General features: G+C 44.4%; 1 long non-coding RNA gene across 1 annotated transcript in view; it reads right to left on the bottom strand.

Moving 5' to 3' along the window:
- LOC122736970 overlaps positions 1-16,136 on the bottom strand; it is a 252,776-nt gene extending 236,640 nt beyond the window's left edge. The window contains exon 1 of the long non-coding RNA XR_006354224.1: positions 15,957-16,136. This is a non-coding gene — a long non-coding RNA (uncharacterized LOC122736970). The remainder of the gene's footprint in view (positions 1-15,956) is intronic.
- Positions 16,137-17,552: the final 1,416 nt, after the last annotated feature.

Consider the following 17,552-nt stretch of genomic DNA (forward strand, 5'->3'; position numbering starts at 1 on the left):
TTTTTGTTTTTGTAGGGCAATGAGGGTTAAGCGACTTGCCCAAGGTCACACAGCTAGTAAGTGTCAAGTGTCTGAGGCTGGATTTGAACTCAGGTCCTCCTGAATCCAGGGCTGGTGCTTTATCCACTGTGCCATATAGCTGCGCCCCATTTTCCATTCTTTTTACATCTTACACCCCACCATATATGCTGATCCAATGACGACAGCCTCAAGTTGCTGTTCCACAAACAACACACTCATCTCTAAGCTCTGGGCAATTTCTCTGGCTGTCCTCCATGCATGGAATGCTTTCTCCAGTCTCTGCCTACTGGCTTCCCTGGCTTCCTTTAAGTAGTCATTAAAATCCTATCTTCTAGTGCCTTCCCTTTGTTAATTAGTTCCTATTGATTCTGTATATAGCTTGTTTGTACATATTTGTACATGTTTATTTGCTTGTTGTCTTCCCCCATCAGACTCTGAACACCTTGAGGGCAGGGGCTGTCTTCTGCCTTTTTTGTATGGCTAGTGCTTAGCACAGAGCCTGATACCTGGTAGGCACTTAATGAATGTTTACTGACTAACTGACAATGGAAGAGGAGGTGGAAGGGAAGGAAAATAGATTTTTTATTCATTGAAAAGTATTAAATTGGGGCAGCTAGGTGGCACAGTGGATAAAGCACCGGCCCTGGATTCAGGAGGACCTGCGTTCAAATACGGCCTCAGACACTTGACACTTACTAGCTGGGTGACCCTGGGCAAGTCACTTAACCCTCATTGCCCTGGGGGGAAAAAAAAGAAAGAGTATTAAATTTAAAAATAAGGGCAGCTAGGTGGCGCAGTGGATAGAGCACCGGCCCGAGAGTCAGGAGTACCTGAGTTCAAATCCGGCCTCAGAACATTGACATTTACCAGCTGTGTGACCCTGGGCAAGTCACTTAACCCCAACTGCTTCACCGAAAAAAATAAAAATAAAAATAATAGCTTACATTTGAAAACCTTTTATATCACTTTTCTCAGTCTTACACAGAACTATCAGTTTCAGAATTGAAAAGGGTCTCAGATTCTATCATCTTATCCAAAACCCTTAAATAATAGCTAAGAAAACTGAGTCCCAGAGGGAGAACATTGTGTCCCAAGTCACACAGGTAGTAACAGAGCTGGAATTTGAACCCAGATCCTCAACTTAGTCTTATTTTCCATTTTATTTTGCCACCTCCTTCGTTGATGTTTGTTCATGTAGTTTATGAGCAAAGTATTCAATGATGAGAATGACGATGTTGAATTGGAACCAACTGGCAAAGAAATCTGGCTGAATATATGAGTGAGGCAAAGTATTCTTGGAAATGCCAATAGAGCAATGTTGGAGTCACATTTATGCACATTCTGACAGAATATCTGCAAAGCATGTTCTAGACTCACCATATGTTTTCTACGATGACACAAGGGTTGAGGGCAAGGTTGGCAAAAGACATTCCATTTATACTGTGTGTGTAGATAGATAGATAGATAGATAGATAGATAGATAGATAGATAGATAGATAGATAGATAGATAGATAGATAGTTTTTACATAGTTATAGGCATGTCTTCCCCATTATAATGTGAGTTCCCTGAGAGTAAGGATCACACTTTTGCCTTTCTTTGTATCTAAAGTCCTTAGCACATAGTAAGAGCTTAATAAATGTTTATTAATGGACTGATTCTCCAGCACCGAGCCCCACACACAAAAAATAGAAAATACAATGTAAGATCAAATGCTGCCTTCTCAATGAGAGGGCTGAGGAAAGAGGGAAGGAGAGAATTTGAAACTCAAAATTTTTTTAAATTAATGTTAAAGGGGCAGCTAGGTAGTGCAGTGGATAGAGCACTGGCCCTGGAGTCAGGAGGACCTGAGTTCAAATCCAGCCTCAGACACTTAACACTTACTAGGTGTGTGATCCTGGGCAAGTCACTTAACCCCAATTGCCCCACACAAAAAAAAGTAAAATTAATGTTGAAAATTGTTTTTACATGCAATTAGGCAAAAAACACAATATCAAAAAAACCTCAAAAATAAATTAAAAACATTTTTTATTCTGAATTTACCAAACACCAAATAAAATGAACACTTCCAAATACATATTAGGACATAAAAGAAGACTATATATAAAACAGCGAATTTCTATTATGTAAAGCTTGCTTTTCTTTGTAATGAAATAATAAGTTCGACCTGTAACTTTCAAAAAAAAGATCAAATGCTAATCTGTGTTTTATCAGTAATAAATGCAATAGGAATTCAAAAGAATGGGAGATGAGTGAAGACTAAAACAGTCAGGAAAGATTTCTGGAAGGTCAGACAAAGAGGCAGCCATTGTAACCTCATAGAAAGAACACTGAATTTGGATTCAGAACACCTGGGTTTAAATCCTGATTCTTCCACTTACTAAAAGTGTGACGTTGGCCCAGTCACAAGGGGTGGCGGGGAGGGAGGGTTCCTTAGTTTCTTTACCTGTGAAATGAGTTTGAACTAATTATCTCTAAGGTTTCCTTCTGCCTCTATATTCCAGGGTAGGTAATGTATCCAGTGACTCATATCATTCTCCTGCACTCAGTCCCTCTACATCACAGCATAGCTTCTACATCCTAGGGGGGTCAAACATGGCCCCAGGGAGCCCACATCTCTCCACTACTGCCAGAACAAGATTAAAATGTCATTAGGAGGGGCAGCTAGGTGTCGAAGTAGATAAAACACCCGCCCTAGATTCAGGAGGACCTGAGTTCAAATCCAGCCTCAGACACTTGACACTAACATGCTGACCCTGGGCAAGTCACTTAACCCTCAGTGCCCCGCCCCCCAAAAATGTAACTGGAAAATATTTAACAAAGTTGATAAACATGCAATAAAATATAGGTAATATTACATTTTAAAACTAAGTCGGGGCAGCTAGGTGGCGCAGTGGATAGAGCACTGGCCCTGGAGTCAGGAGTACCTGAGTTCAAATTCAGCCTCAGACACTTAACACTTACTAGCTGTGTGACCCTGGGCAAGTCACTTAACCCCAATTGCCTCACTAAAAAACAAAACAAAACAAACAAACAAACAAAACTAAGTCAATATGTGGCCAGCAAAGATCCTTACACACATATAGATAGTTGGGCCCAGTTTCTTTTTGAGTTTGACCCCACTGCTCTACTCTCTGCCTGCCTGACTCCCAACTCCATGTATCCACAGAGGCCAACCAGCAAGCCTACAATTAGAGTACTTGCTCATCTCCACCTTCCAGATCTTTCTTCAAAGCTCAGGTCAGGTGCAATGAAACCTTTATCCCAGATGAAGGTCATCTCTCCCTCACTGCATTTTCCTAGAGCACTTCGTGTCTCCTTTCCCCTTACCTCCCATCACACTCTATCTTCTATTATAGCTGTGTATATATATTATATATTCTTCACCCCAATCTCCAGAATTGATGCTCCTTGAGGGCAAAACTGTAACTTGTTAATCTGCGCATACTTGGGGCCTACCACAGTGCTCTGTATAGGGAAGGAGCATAATAAAGTGTTTACTAAAAGGAAAAAAAAAAAGTTGGACCTTGAAGAAGGGGTAGGATTTAGATAGGCAGAGAGGAAAAAAAAGGTAAGTAGAACATCATGAACAAAAACACACAGGTGGAGAAAAATCAACCTAAGATTGGCATGTGTATAGAAACATTTGCTATTCAAAGAAACCAATTCAGAAGCAAATAAGAGGAGAGAGAGACAGAGACAGAGAGAGACAGAGAGACAGAGAAAGGAAGGGAGGGAGGGAGAGGAGAGAGAGGAAGGAGAATTGTTTTGGGGGAGGGGGAAAGAGAGAGAAGATGGGTATAGGAAGACTGGAAGTTATTTAATAAAAACAGCAGGAAGAAATAAAACAACACTCCAAAGCCCTGAAGGATTAAGCTGCAATAGAGCAAGGGAATGGACAGAAACCCTGTGGGGCTTAGAAACAACCCACACAAAAATTCTATAGGTTTAAAAATAGATGATAAACCATCTCCAAACAAAACAAACTTAAAGGGCTTTTGAAGAACATTAGTAGAAATTTCATCATTCCAAATTGTTCTCTATAGACTAATGGAGGGAAGTGGAACCCTTCTCTTCTGAGCATTCAGGACAAGGTTTGTGCACAATAAGTAGCCCTACTTGGCAGGCCTTGAAAGTGTGGTTGACCCCAAACTCACTTCTATCCTAAAGAGAGGATTGAGGAAATCCTGTTATTTTGTTCCAGGAGGATCTGATGGCTTCAGTGGCTGGTCTAGTGTCACCATCCAAGGTCACGTTAAAAAGAAGCCCAAACACCACCCAAAATACATCCTGCTCTCCAACAAATCTCTTTCATTCTTGCAGCAAAAGGAAAGGAACAGCATTCAGGCCCGACACCAAAACACTTAATTCTTACAGTCTCACAGTCAAAAAAGAGATCAAAAGAGTGGGAAAAGTTCAGGAACTGGCGTCAGGAAACCTGAGTTTGACTCCAGCCTCTGACACTGACCAGCTGGGTGACAAGGACAGCCAGGTCAGGATCTCTCTGAGCTTCCGTCCCCCCTTGTGTAAAACAGGATATCACATATACTCCCTTCCTCACGTGATTATTCTAAGGATAGCACTTTGTAAACCTAAAAGCACTAAATATATATAAATGAGAGTATTGATTCTCAACAACATACTGGAACAGGAAACCTCACACCCTAGAGAAGGGACTCCCCTACTCTTTGGGGTAAGGACAGAAATGGTTTCAAAGACAGTAGTTTCAAGACATTGATTTGTGTCAAATCTCTACAGTTAGTCTGAATTTGCCTTTTTTCTTTTTATAATTAGCTATGTAACATGTTTAAGACTATCTCATGATTTCCATGAACTTTTCCAGTTCCACACATATGAAATCCACTGACTCTGAATGACAATGACCTAAATCAGAAGGGAAATTTTTTTCCCCAAAGGTCCTTGGTTATAGCTATACAATTAGCTATACACTATATATATATATATATATATATATATATATATATATATATATATATATATATATATATATATATATAGTTAGCATTTACGTGGGCTTTTAAGATTTGCAAAGTACATGACAAATATTATCTCATTTTATCCTCATTATGACTTTGGAAAGTAACTGCTATTATTATCCCCATTTTACAGATGAAACTAAGGTAGACAGGTTAAGTGATTTAGCCAGGGTCACCCAACTAGTAAGTGCCTCAGTCTGAATTTGAACTCAGATCTTCCTGACTTTAGGCCCAGCACTCTATCTACTGCACCAACTAGTTGATTCTAAGTAGAGAAAAGAGAAGCCCTCCAAGCCCAAAAAATTATAGCCAAGGAGGAAACAAGTATACATATCTCTAAGGAACCAAAGCGAATACATTGCAGGTAAGCCAACTGGGATATAATGGAAAGTCCCCAGATTTGAATCCTAGTTTTGCCAATTTGACCGTAGGCAAGTCTTCTCTGTGGTTCAGTTTCTTCAGCTAGAAAATGGGTATAATAATTTCTGAACTGCCAATCCTTCCTAGGGCTCAAATGAAATAATGGCTGCGAAGCACAAAACATTTTATAAACTGGAAAGTGCTACAGTAACATCAACTGTTATTACTCAAACACAAAGATAGTTCTCTGCACAATGCTAACTTCAATCAGTCTGTGTCTGCCACAAACTTGCTATGGGAGGTCCATTAGACATGCCTGGGTCCTTCTCAATTTCTCCTGACATCCAGGAACAGCACTGGGGCCCAAGGGCTAGCCACTGGTCATCACTCACTCTTGACACAACCTTTTCTTCACTCGTAGAGTTCTTTAATGACAACAAAGATAGAGCCACCACAGAGAGGCCTACTCAACAAAGAACTTGCCAGACATGGTAAGGTCCTCTAGATGCTTCTGTGTGTAGACAACAGCAGCACAGGCTACACTGAGCTCTGGAACATTTCAGAGCCTCCTGGATGAAATATACAATCACTCAAGAGTTAGGCCTGGAAAAACCAAGTCAGTGAGGAATATCTCTTGTCCACACATTATGTGGTTGGATAGACAACCCACTGACCTTGTCCATCAGCAAATGTGCATGTATAGAACAAGAACTCAAAAGAGGGGATGAGTTGAACACATTGGGCATAAACTTGAACAGGAGGAGGAGACTGGGCTGGATTGACTTTGGAAACTTAAAAGTTCTTTTTGATCCAAACCTCCTGAAACAAAGACTGAACTTTTTAAATGCCTATTGGTGTTATACACTGCATATTATGGAACACCACCGTCTCCAAAGAACTGATAATTAGCATCCCCCAGAAAGTAATGAAACGATGTGTGGTGGGTGGGACTGAATTGTAACATATTAGGGCAATTATTATTACTAATATTTATGTACTGTGTGGAACATACTACCGGGGATAGTAGAGCCAGTGGCAATACAGCATAGTGAATAGAGAGCTGTCCTCAGAGCCAGGAAACCACAATTCTGATACATTCTAGCTGAGTGACCCCGAGACAAGCCATTTGATTGTTCAGTGCTCCAGGCAGCTCTAAATAACTTGCAAAGAAGGTGCCAATCTGCAGTGGTAGAGGTGGTTTTCTCACCAGGGAGTTCTCTGGACCAGTAAAATCATAGGTCCAGTCCCTATCTCTATCAGAGTGAACAAGGTCGTTAGAACACAGACTTTGGAGCTCAAGAGGTAACAACATTAATAACAGAAGAGCTAGAAGGAAGCCCAGGGATTATCTCCATCAATTTGTTCTTCTGGCAGATGAAGAAACTAAGGCCCAGAATGCCTTGCCCGAGGTCAGCATGTTAGTATCAGGACCAGAACTGAAGCCCAAGGCTCCTGCTTCCCATTATAGTGTTCTTCCGTCCCAAACTGCACCCAAAATCACACACATCTGCTTTGGTTTCCTTAACCATCTTTAGCCTGTTTTCATCCCCATCCAGTTGGTTGCTAACCCCAGAGATGTAAGCTGACAAGATTTTTTTTTTTAAGAATAAAAAGTACCCAACCCATAGACAAAGCCCCACCCTTCCCCGTTTCCTCCTATCTCTGCAAGCTTCAGGCCAGAGAAAACTCAAGTTTAAAAATTCTTACAGATTTCATAAGCTTAGTAAGGAGTGTTTTTTTTCTAATCCTCAATTCCTCCATTCCATTTTTCTCTCCCTGCCACAAATATTTAAAAACCAGTCTACATTAGGAGCTAATGGCTTGTCAGTTCTCAATTTAAAGAGAAAGGTGTTTTCAAGTTCAGCAAGTGTTGAAAAAGAAAATTGTCTTCAGCCAACAAGCTAAGGAAAGGAAACATTCATTTTCATTTAAACAGTCACAATATTCAACTCTTGCGCAGGGACCAACTTGCCTGCCAAGTTAAGACTGAAAAAAACCCCCACAAAGAAATACACATATATGGACAAATGATTAACCCCTGCACAGCAAGGAGGCTACGGCAGAAAAAGTTCAGAACGAAACTGTCTTAGTAGCAGTTTCTCCAAAATGAAATCTTTTTGCCTCTTGTTTTCTAGTTACTGGTGCTTAAGGGAACAAATACTCTGAATAAACTTCTAGCATTCCCAGTGGACCCAGCTCTGCCAGAATGAAACTACAAGCCACTCCATCTTACCCAAACTCTGCTTTCCAGAAATCTTTCCCCTGCGCCTTCTCCATCCTCCCCATCACAGATTCCAAGCCTAAAGGGCCCCTGGTGTCCATCTAACCCAGCCCATACCTGAATGGGAATTTCCTCTATGACACAGCCAACAAGCAATCGGTCAGCCTCTGCTTGAAGAGCTCTACTGAAGAGGTAGCCGACTTCCCCAGACAGCTCTATTTTGGTTTGGGATATCTCTAATTGTTAGGAACTTTATCTTCACATCAAGTCTCAATCTGTCTCTCCTCAATACTGATCCAGTTGTGTCCTCTTCCACAGGACAGCCCTTCAGAGAAAACAGCAATCATATTCCCCACCATTGTCTTCCCTCCAAGCTAACTATGTTCTCAAGTTCACCATTCTGGTCACCATCCTGAAATGTGAGGCACAGGCCTGAACACAGTATTCCAGATGTGGTCTGACATAGGGAGAAGACAGACCTGTCGTCTGCCCCCATGTTTCAGACACCATGCCAAACAACGAGGTGGCTTTGGTGGGTACTGCACGCTGCTGCCTTGTATTGAGGCCACTTGTAGTCCACTGAAACCTCTCGATCTTTTTCAAACAAACTCTTGACTAGCCATATCTTCCATGATCTTGTATGTGGAAAGTTGATTGTTTGGGCCCTAGTCTAAAACTCTAAGTATAGTTTATCCCTATTAAAGTTTACACAATTATATTTGACCCAGAGGTCTAGCTTGCCAAGATCTTAACTGACCTTGCCAGGGTTAATAGTGTTATCTCTACAAGAGGTATAGTGGATAAAGGACTGGACCTGGAGTCAAAAAGACCTGAGTTCAAATCCAGCCTTAAACACTTACTAGCTAGGTGACTCTGGGCAAGGCCCTTAACCTAGGTCAGCTTCAGTTTCCTTATAGAACGTTCCTCCCAGGGGTGTTGGGACAAGTAAATTCCCTTAGCACAGTGTCTGGCACATAGAAAGCACTTAATAAATACTTGTTTCCTTCCTTCCTTCCTTCCTTCCTTTTCTATGTTCCAGTTGTATCAACTGCCAATTTGATTACGAATACCCATCGACGCTCTTAGTCAAGTGGCTGACTAAAGTGTTCAACAGCACAGGACAAAACAGACAGATCCCTGGGGCAGTCCAAGAGGGAACCAGAGATCTCTTTCTAAGCTAATACAGACACCCACTAATGGCTACTCTTTAGGGCCAGCCATTCAACTGCTGTCAAATCCACCTAACCACTAGCCCATATCTATCATATCCATCCAGCACACCCAGCAAGCAGAGCAGAAACTGGGGCTAAGGAGCCACTCTCCTTTCCTCTAGTCGAATTAGCAACCTTTCAATGGCCATTTGATGAAGGTGCAATTCTAAGAACTCAGCTATAAATTCTTTTCTTACCCTTGGAAAGTTCTGACAAGTTTCTTCTACTTCCCATTTAGAAAAGCTGACAAAAAAGATCATCAGTTGAATGCTAAAATAGCTTTGACCACCCATCCATTTCCAAGGCAATTCCAGATTTGTACACTTCTTTCTTAGATTGTCCCTCCTCCCCTAGCATGCTTTTTTTTTTTTTTTTTTGGGCAGGGCAATGGGGGTTAAGTGACTTGCCCAGGGTCACACAGCTAGTAAGCGTCAAGTGTCTGAGGCCGGATTTGAACTCAGGTACTCCTGAATCCAGGGCCGGTGTTTTATCCACTGCGCCACCTAGCTGCCCCTCCTAGCATGCTCTTGCTGAAATTAGGAAGGGGTAATGCATACAGGCATGCTCACTGTAACTTTGACCCCAAACAACATTTGGCAATGATGGCACTGACATTGTAAGTGAACACCACTGGAGAGCTGGCAAAACCCTGTGGTAACCTCACTGCCCTTGCAAACAGAATGGTCAGAACTAGGCTGGAGCTCTGGCACCACTAACACCCCCAAGTGTCCACCTGTTTGCTCTCCTCTTTAGAGCATTGTTTCTAGGGAACAGCTCCCCATAATGACACACTCAAATTTTAGATAGCTAGACCTGCACAAAAACCCAAATTAAAACAAAGAACTCTTTCCCATTCAAGATTTCCACTCAAAGTTCCCTACGCCAGGCTTTTTTCCTAACCTTGCAAAAGGAAAAGATACCCCTATGGTAGGATGGACTGTGAGAATTGGAAGGACCCCTAAAAACCATCCAGTCTGGTATCATTTTTTTTATCATTTTATTTTTTTAAAAGTGTTACAGATTTGGGCCTTTGGCCTTTATTTGGGGTTTTTTTTGGGGGGGTTGCGGGGCAATGGGGGTTAAGTGACTTGCCTAGGGTCACACAGCTAGTAAGTATCAAGTGTCTGAGGTCAAATTTGAACTCAGGTCCTCCTGACTCCAGGGCCAGTGCTTTATCCACTGTGCCACCTAGCTGCCCCCAGTCTGGTGTCATTTTAAAGATGAGTAAAATGAGGCCTGGAGAGGGGAAGTGACTTGCTCACGGTCATACAGGTGGCAAGTGGCAAAGTTTCAACTCTAGGTCTTCCAATTCCAAAGAAATGCTCTTTATTACTATACTCCAGTGGTTCTGCTAGAGCAGCGGATAGAGTGCTAGACCCGGAGTCAGGAAGATTCATCTTCCTGAATTTAAATCTGACCTCGCTTACTAGCTGTGTGACCCTGGGCAAGTCACTTCGCCCTGTTTGCCTCAGTTTCCTCATCTGTGATATGAGCTGGAGAAGGAAATGACAAACCGCTCCAGTATCTTTTGCCAAGAAAATCCCAAACGGGATCATAGAGGGCCTGACATGACTGAAAACAAGTGAGCAACAACAACAACTGGTTCTACTAAGTCTAAGGTTTTGTGAAACTACCATGTCTTTTAAAATTCTGCCCCCCCGACTTTGTTCAAATGTCTCTCGTGAAGGATCCCTAGTATTTTTGTTGAAAAGAGGAGCCTACTGTCCTGATTGGTGGTTGCCTCAGTCACCCACTACATCTAGGCCTAGCTCCAGCCATGATTCACTTCCATCTCCAGCCATCTCCTCACCAGCCAACATGCCCTTCTCCAAGTTCTGAAGAATATAACCCTTTCAAGTCTTCCCCTCCCCTACTTTCTAATTCAGAAACTATAATCAAACAGACTCTGTCATTGCTCCTGCAGAGGGTATTTCAACCTACTCCCCTGTGGCTCTACTAAAGGCAGTTAGGAGGTATTGTGGCTAGAGGGCTAGGCCTGGAATCAAGAAGACCCGAGTTCAAATCCAGCCCCAGACACTTACTAGCTGTGTGACCCTGGAGAAGACACTTAACTGCTCTCTGTTCAGTTTCCTCAACTGCAAAATAGGGGAAATAACTAGCTCCCTCCCAGGGTTGTTGTGAGGATCAAATAAGATACTATTTGTAGAGCACTTAGCACAGTGTCTGGCATGCAGTAGATGGCACATAGATATTTATTTCTTCCCTTCACCCTACTAGCTATCCCTGTAACTTGTCCAAACCAAAACATCCCCCCCTCCTCCCCCCTCTATATGTGTTGTCTCCCCCTGTGTAGAATGGAAGGTTTAAGGCCAGTTGCTACCTTTAAGCTTCTGTGACTGATGTGGTGTACAAAAAGGCTTTGATAAATTGATTTTCAATTCATTCCCTCGGAAATATGTCTCATTTCACCCTAGGCTCAAGACTTTTTATATTAACTTTGTATATATTTTGCGCTTACCTGAGCAGATGTGATTTCCCTTCAAGAAAATGTAAGCTTATTGGAAGCAGGAATTATCTTTGTAACCTTAGTTCTTATTAGCATAGAGTCTGGGGCTTAATAAATGCTTGAATAAGTGAAAAATCAAAGTAGGAAGAGTGTCCTGAGCAGATCACAGGCAAGTAAGGGGCTAGAGCAGACAGGCAAGCAAGGGGCTCTCTGGAATCAACCAGGTTATCAGACTTCTAGCTGTGGCTCCCTCCGCTACATCATTGATTCAGTCATTTTCAGGCATGTCTGACTCCTTGTGACCTGAGTCGTGACCCCATATTGGGTTTTCTTGGCAAAGATACTGGAGTTGTTTGCTATTGCCTTCTCCAGATCATTTTATAGAGGAAACTGAGGCAAACAGGATTAAGTGACTTGTCCAGCGTCACACAGCTAATAAGTGCCTGAGGCCAGATTTGAACTCATGAAGATGAGTCTTCTTGACTCCAGGCCTAGTCCTCTATCCCATGTGCTGCCAGCTGCCTACAACACTGATACTTTTCCAGAAATAGCCTACCATCTCTTAAGAAGTCAGGAGGCTAATAACGCTGTCTCGGCAATGAACAAACCCATGAAGGTATTACAGCCATTACCCCAGGACAACCCAAGAAGACAGTCTGAATTTCACCATGTGCAGGTGATGATTTTGCAGCCTTGGGAAATCAATAGAGGAAAGTCGAAAACATGGAACCTCTCCACCAGGCTTAGTTATTGTACCAAGTCAACTAATATCCTGGCCTCATGTGACCCTGCACACTCTTCTCTGAAATGTTACTCCCATTTTCATTTGCCTGCACTCACCTCCTTCTTTAATTTCTCCTGACATTTTGTACATCAAATTAGGGAGTTTCATAAGAAGGAAGAGAGCACAGCACATCGCCTTGGCAACAGAGGTCAAAAGAACTAACAAATGGTAAACATCAGAGAAGGAGGGTGTGCAGGCTACAAAACAACTGGTGCCAGAAATTCTCAGAGGTCATGCATATGGTGAGGTTCCAGGACATCCCCAAGGCCTGGAGAGACACCATTTCTACTTACTGTGAAGAGACAAAGAAAAAAATATATATCCAAGAGACAGACAATTCACACACACACACACACACACATATGTGGAGAAAGGGAGGGAGGGAGAGAGAGAGAGAGAGAGAGAGAGTATGAGAAGAGGAGAAGAGAGGAGGGGAAGGAAAAGGAGAAAAGGGAAAGGTGGATGGGTAGGTAGATAGGTAGATAGATGGATAGATAGATAAGTAGATAGGTAAATAGGTAGATGGATAGAGGAATAGAGGGATAGATATGCTGAGAGGTAATTCTTTCAAATTTCACCAGCTACCTCGAAAAGGTTATAGAAGGTAGTGATTTCTGTCAGCCTGTTTCTTCAAACTACAAAGGTCTGGTTCACCTGAGACTGGAACTCCTAAGGAATGCTCTGATTTTCATTAGAGCTGAGTGTTTCACAGTACTCTACATTGCTGGATATTAAGGTACCATAAGACAAACATTTCAAAAGCAAAACCATGAACTTCAGAAACTAAGCAGGTATTAATCTGCTTGTTTTAGAAATGAGCAAATTTCACCTTCCCAAAAGATTATTAACCAGTTCCCTACAAGATCCAAGTCATTTATGACCAGCACTTCAAATCCACCAAGGCAGCTGAGCCCAGGGAGCAAGAGAGCCCAGGCTAAGCAACCTCAACATGGTGCTAATAGAAAGATTTTCAACATCATTTTCTTAGATGTTCTAAAACACTTAAAAGAAGAAAATGTAGTGAGATGCTCAAAGCCTTGGTGAACAGGGAGCTGTCTTAGAAGTAAAAATAAGGACTTCAGCATCTTGAAGTCTTCCAAAAAAAACTTTTCTAGACCCAAGAGAAAACTACAGTCAATATGGAGAACTTGGGAAAGGCTGAAAAAAAAGCTGAAGTGTTATCTCAAGTGAAACTTCCTGAGGTTACTGAAGATTTCAAAAGTCAGCCATTAGAGAGGACTCAAAGGTGTAGCAACTGCACAACGAAACTCAAGACCAAGGTTCCACTTTGGGCAATCGATCCCTCACCACACTACCACCATTGGTGAAGGTATGACAGGCAAGGGCCATTTAAAAAAAGAAGAAGTAGTTTGCATAAAATCTATCTTGCAATGTTCCCATGCACCACTGCCTGGGCTGGCAGAGGGTACAAAACCAAAGCAAAAACAAATCCACAGGAAAACCACCCTAAACGGTAGACTCCCAGGCCTCTGCTCCACTGTTTCCGAGGTGAGAAGCTACAGCCCCAGGCCAAAGAAAGGCTGTTCTAGCAACTTGTTTGATGTGGGAATTACAGACTCACTATACAACTGGCGTAGTAAACAGAGAATTTGAAGTATCATCACATGGCTCCAGATGTGAACGATAAAACCTATAACACCTTAAGCCAACAAACATTTCTTATGCTACTATAAAATGCAGTTTAAAAAAAAGAAAAAGAAGTTTGTTCCACATGCCAAGAGAATTCACATTGAGTAGTCTTTCGTACAAATGACAGCTCCCACCACCCCCCACACCCTTTCCCAGAATGTGGTATTTATTTGACCACAATGAAAATAAAGTTACTGTCGCTTTAACCTTCATCAAGAGGAGCATCACTCTCAAGAGGATTTAAAAAGTAAACCTATTATACAAAAATAAGAATTACCCAAATACCTCAAGGTCCTTCAGAAGAGTCAGATTCCAGTTTAAAATCTAGTTAGCAAATATTAAGCGTGGATGGATATCTAATCCTGGATTTCATGTTAGCATAAGCATTTACACACACAACCTAGGAAAATTACAGTTGGCAAATTTTCCAAGGGCAGCGAGAGTTTTCCTTTCACTAAAAACTATGGTCAGTGATTAAGCTTCCTCAGATACAAAAGTTTAAGCAGAGTACTGGGGGTGGGGCGGGTGTCTTTAATTGAATGCTAAAAAGAAAAAGAAAAAGAAAAAGAAAACAGTTCTGAAGTTGTTTTCTGAGAAACTCCGGTTTTAAAGATTCTATCTACTGGGAGCATCCCTAGCAGATCCAAACATCCATCTCTTCCCCTCCTCCCAATCAGTTCTCCAAGACACCCCAAATTCCACCCATTATACATGGAGTCCAGAAACAGACTCTGAGACATGAAATTTGAAAGGATCCCCCCACCCTTTACAATAGGAGTTAATTGTATCTTTGAACATCAGAGCTCCACCTTTGCTGCCCAACAAACAGGCTAATGACATTTACTCAAAAGGACTCTCACCTCTATTAATCGTTCCCCTCCATCCTCACCCCTCAGATACCAACCACCTACTCAGGGGGAAAAAAAGTGCCACCCACATCCTTCAAGATCATCATCCCAGAAACACCCACTTCAATGTCACCCTTCTAAACCCAAAATGAGTTCTAAATTCAGCCATCAGAACACTCTTTCCCTCCTACCTAACCAAAGTCCCCATGCCAACCCAAATCCCAGTGTGCCCCTCCAAAATGGGTGACCCCTCCCAGCCCCAGAGAGTGCTCCTTCTTGCTATCTCACCCTGGCTCTCCAGTCCCCAGATCACTACCACCAGAAAGCTATCCCCTCTTCTCTCTCCACAACTTCCCACTACCCCCCCCCCCAAAAAACCTTATTAATTGACTTTTTCTCTGAAGAGATAACAGGATCATAGATTTTGAGCAGTAAAAGACCTTTGATCTGATCCAACTCCCTCATTTTACAGTTGAGGAAAATAAAACCAAAAGATGTTAAGTGATTTATCCAAGGTCACACAGGCATTAAGCAGCTAAGGGGGAATTTGAACCCAGGTCCTCTGACTCCAAATCTAGCGTTTTCTTTCAGCTACATTAACCTCTCCCCGTTTCCCTCTTTCAGCATTCCCTTCTTCCCCACCTAATCTCAAACCCCTCCAGCCCAGCATAGCTCTCCCCGTCCTTCCCCCCAGTCCAGACCCATACCCCAAATTCCCCTCAACCAATCCCCACCCCTTCGCCCATGCCCCCAGACAATCTCCCTGCTCTCAGTCCAGCCCAGCCCCCTCCCCTCCCTCAATCGATCTCAACCCCCCTCCCCAATCCCCTCCATCAATCCTGGCCCCAACCCCCTTCCCTTCAATTTCCCCATTCCTGTCGATCCTAACCCCTTCCCTTCAACCCCCTCCCCTATCAATCCCGGTCCCCTTCCCTACCACCCCATTCACCCGTCAATCCCAGCTCAACCTACATCAACCTCAGTCCCCTTCCCTTTAACCCCTTGCCCCAAAACCTCAGCACCTTCCTCTCAGCCCGCTCCCCTGTCAATCACAGCCCCCTAAGCATCAATCACAGCCCTTTCCTCTCAAACCCTTCGCCATTCCTCCCACCCCCCTCTTCCAGGGCCCCAGTCAATCCCAGCCCCCTCCCCCATTTCTGCCAGCCCCCTCCCCCATCCCCCTTGTCAATCCCAGCCCTCTCCCCCATTTCCCCCGTCACTCCCAGACCCTCCTGTGCCCTCCCCATAGCCCCTCCCCCGTTGCCGGGGCTGGGGTCGAGGGCAGGCCGCAGCCGCCGGGGGGGGGGGGGGGGAGCCTGCTACACGGCACGGGCCGGGCAGGGGGTGTGAGGGGCCGGGGGCGCCGCGTCCTGTCCCGTACCCCCGAGCCGCCCTTACCCGCCGCAGCTGCTCCTCAGGCGGGGCCGGCTCAGCTCCCGGAGCGAGCGCCGGGACGGAGGAGGCCAGGGGGGTGTGTGAGGCACAAGGGCAGCCGGGAGGCGAGCTGGGAGGGCGGGAGGAGGGAGGGAAGGAGGGAGGGAGGGAGGACGGAGGGGAGGCCACTGCCGCCGCCGCTGCCGCCTCAGGCTCCCACCTCCGCTGCCGCGCAGCCCAACTCGCCCGCGGGAGGGGGAGGGGAAAGGAGACGGGACGGCTCGATCGGCCAATCACTAAGCGTAAATTCGGGGAGACGGGGGGGAGAAAGGAAAGAAGGGGCGGGACGAAGGGCAACCAACAGGTTAGGCTGAGTTCGGAGTGAGGGGCGGGGCTAGTGGGGGAGAGGAGGGTGGGTGCTGTGAATGGCAGCACCCTCCCGCAACCGGTGAGCTCAGAAAAACCTAGTGGGGAAGGTTATGCAAATGAGAGCTCATTATTATTCAGAACTGTTATTGACCGAGAGAGGCTAGGCCCTGAGGCTGTGGGGAGGAGGCGGCGGCGAGTGGAGAGCATCCCGGAGGTGAAGTCCCGAATTCTTTGGCGGAGAGTGAACTGTGCGTTCATTCGTGACGTCAGAACAGTGTTTTTGAGTCCCGCAGGGGCCAGGTGGGGAGTTCGAATCTCTATCACGGGGTCATGGGTTCGAATTCTACCTCGGGTCCGCTTTGTTCATTCCAGTATTAAAGACGCAGGAGGCTGACCTGGCATTCTGCACCCTCAACGTGACGTAGCTAGAAGGGCATCGGATTTGGAGTTAACGGAGTTGGGTTTGAATCTTGGCTCAGTTCCAAATGTTTTAAAGCCCTTTTCCACCTATGTGATCTTTGCCCGTCTCAACACTCCAGTTTCCTCTTCTGTAAAATCAGACTCACCTGACGCAGATGTACTCTAAGGTGTAGCGGGTTGGGCCTGGAGGCTGTCTACCTCAGTTTCCTCAACTGTAATTGGGAATAATATTATTACCAACCTCGCAAGGTTGTTGTGAGGATCCAATGAGATATTTGTAAAAAATAAAAATAAAATGCTTAGCACAGCGCCTGACACGTAATTGGTGCTTAATTAATGTTTATTACCTTCCCCTCCCCCCACCTCCCTTTCCAGTTCTTTATTTCATGGTCCTATATCAAAGGCAGAGCCTTCCACTCCCAACCCCTTTACTCCAAATCTTTGGGAGGGCACAGAGCCTCAGTGAGCGTCCACAGATCTCTGCGCTTCCTCTGTTAGCGAGGGTCAGGTTCCCATTCCCATCAAAGGAGGTTAATGCTCCTGTGGGGAGAACACAAGCCCTCCGACTGGGCACCCCCGGTGCCAAGCGCTGGTAGCTTAGCCTTGACTACCAGCATGGCCATCCAGCAGATTAAAGGGCACCACTCTATAAAGTGCTTTGAGATCCTAAGCCCAGAGTCCATTCCCTGGGGCAGAGGGGGCGCTCGGGGGTGGGGGGGGGGAATGGGGGGAAAGACATCAAACTCAATTCAACATTTATTATTAACTGCCTACTACGTTCCGAACAAGAAGCCGGCTGGTGGTCCAGTAGCTGGCCTTGGAATCGAGCGC

This window comes from Dromiciops gliroides, chromosome 1 (genome assembly GCF_019393635.1).
Source record: "Dromiciops gliroides isolate mDroGli1 chromosome 1, mDroGli1.pri, whole genome shotgun sequence".
Lineage (NCBI taxonomy): Eukaryota > Metazoa > Chordata > Mammalia > Microbiotheria > Microbiotheriidae > Dromiciops > Dromiciops gliroides.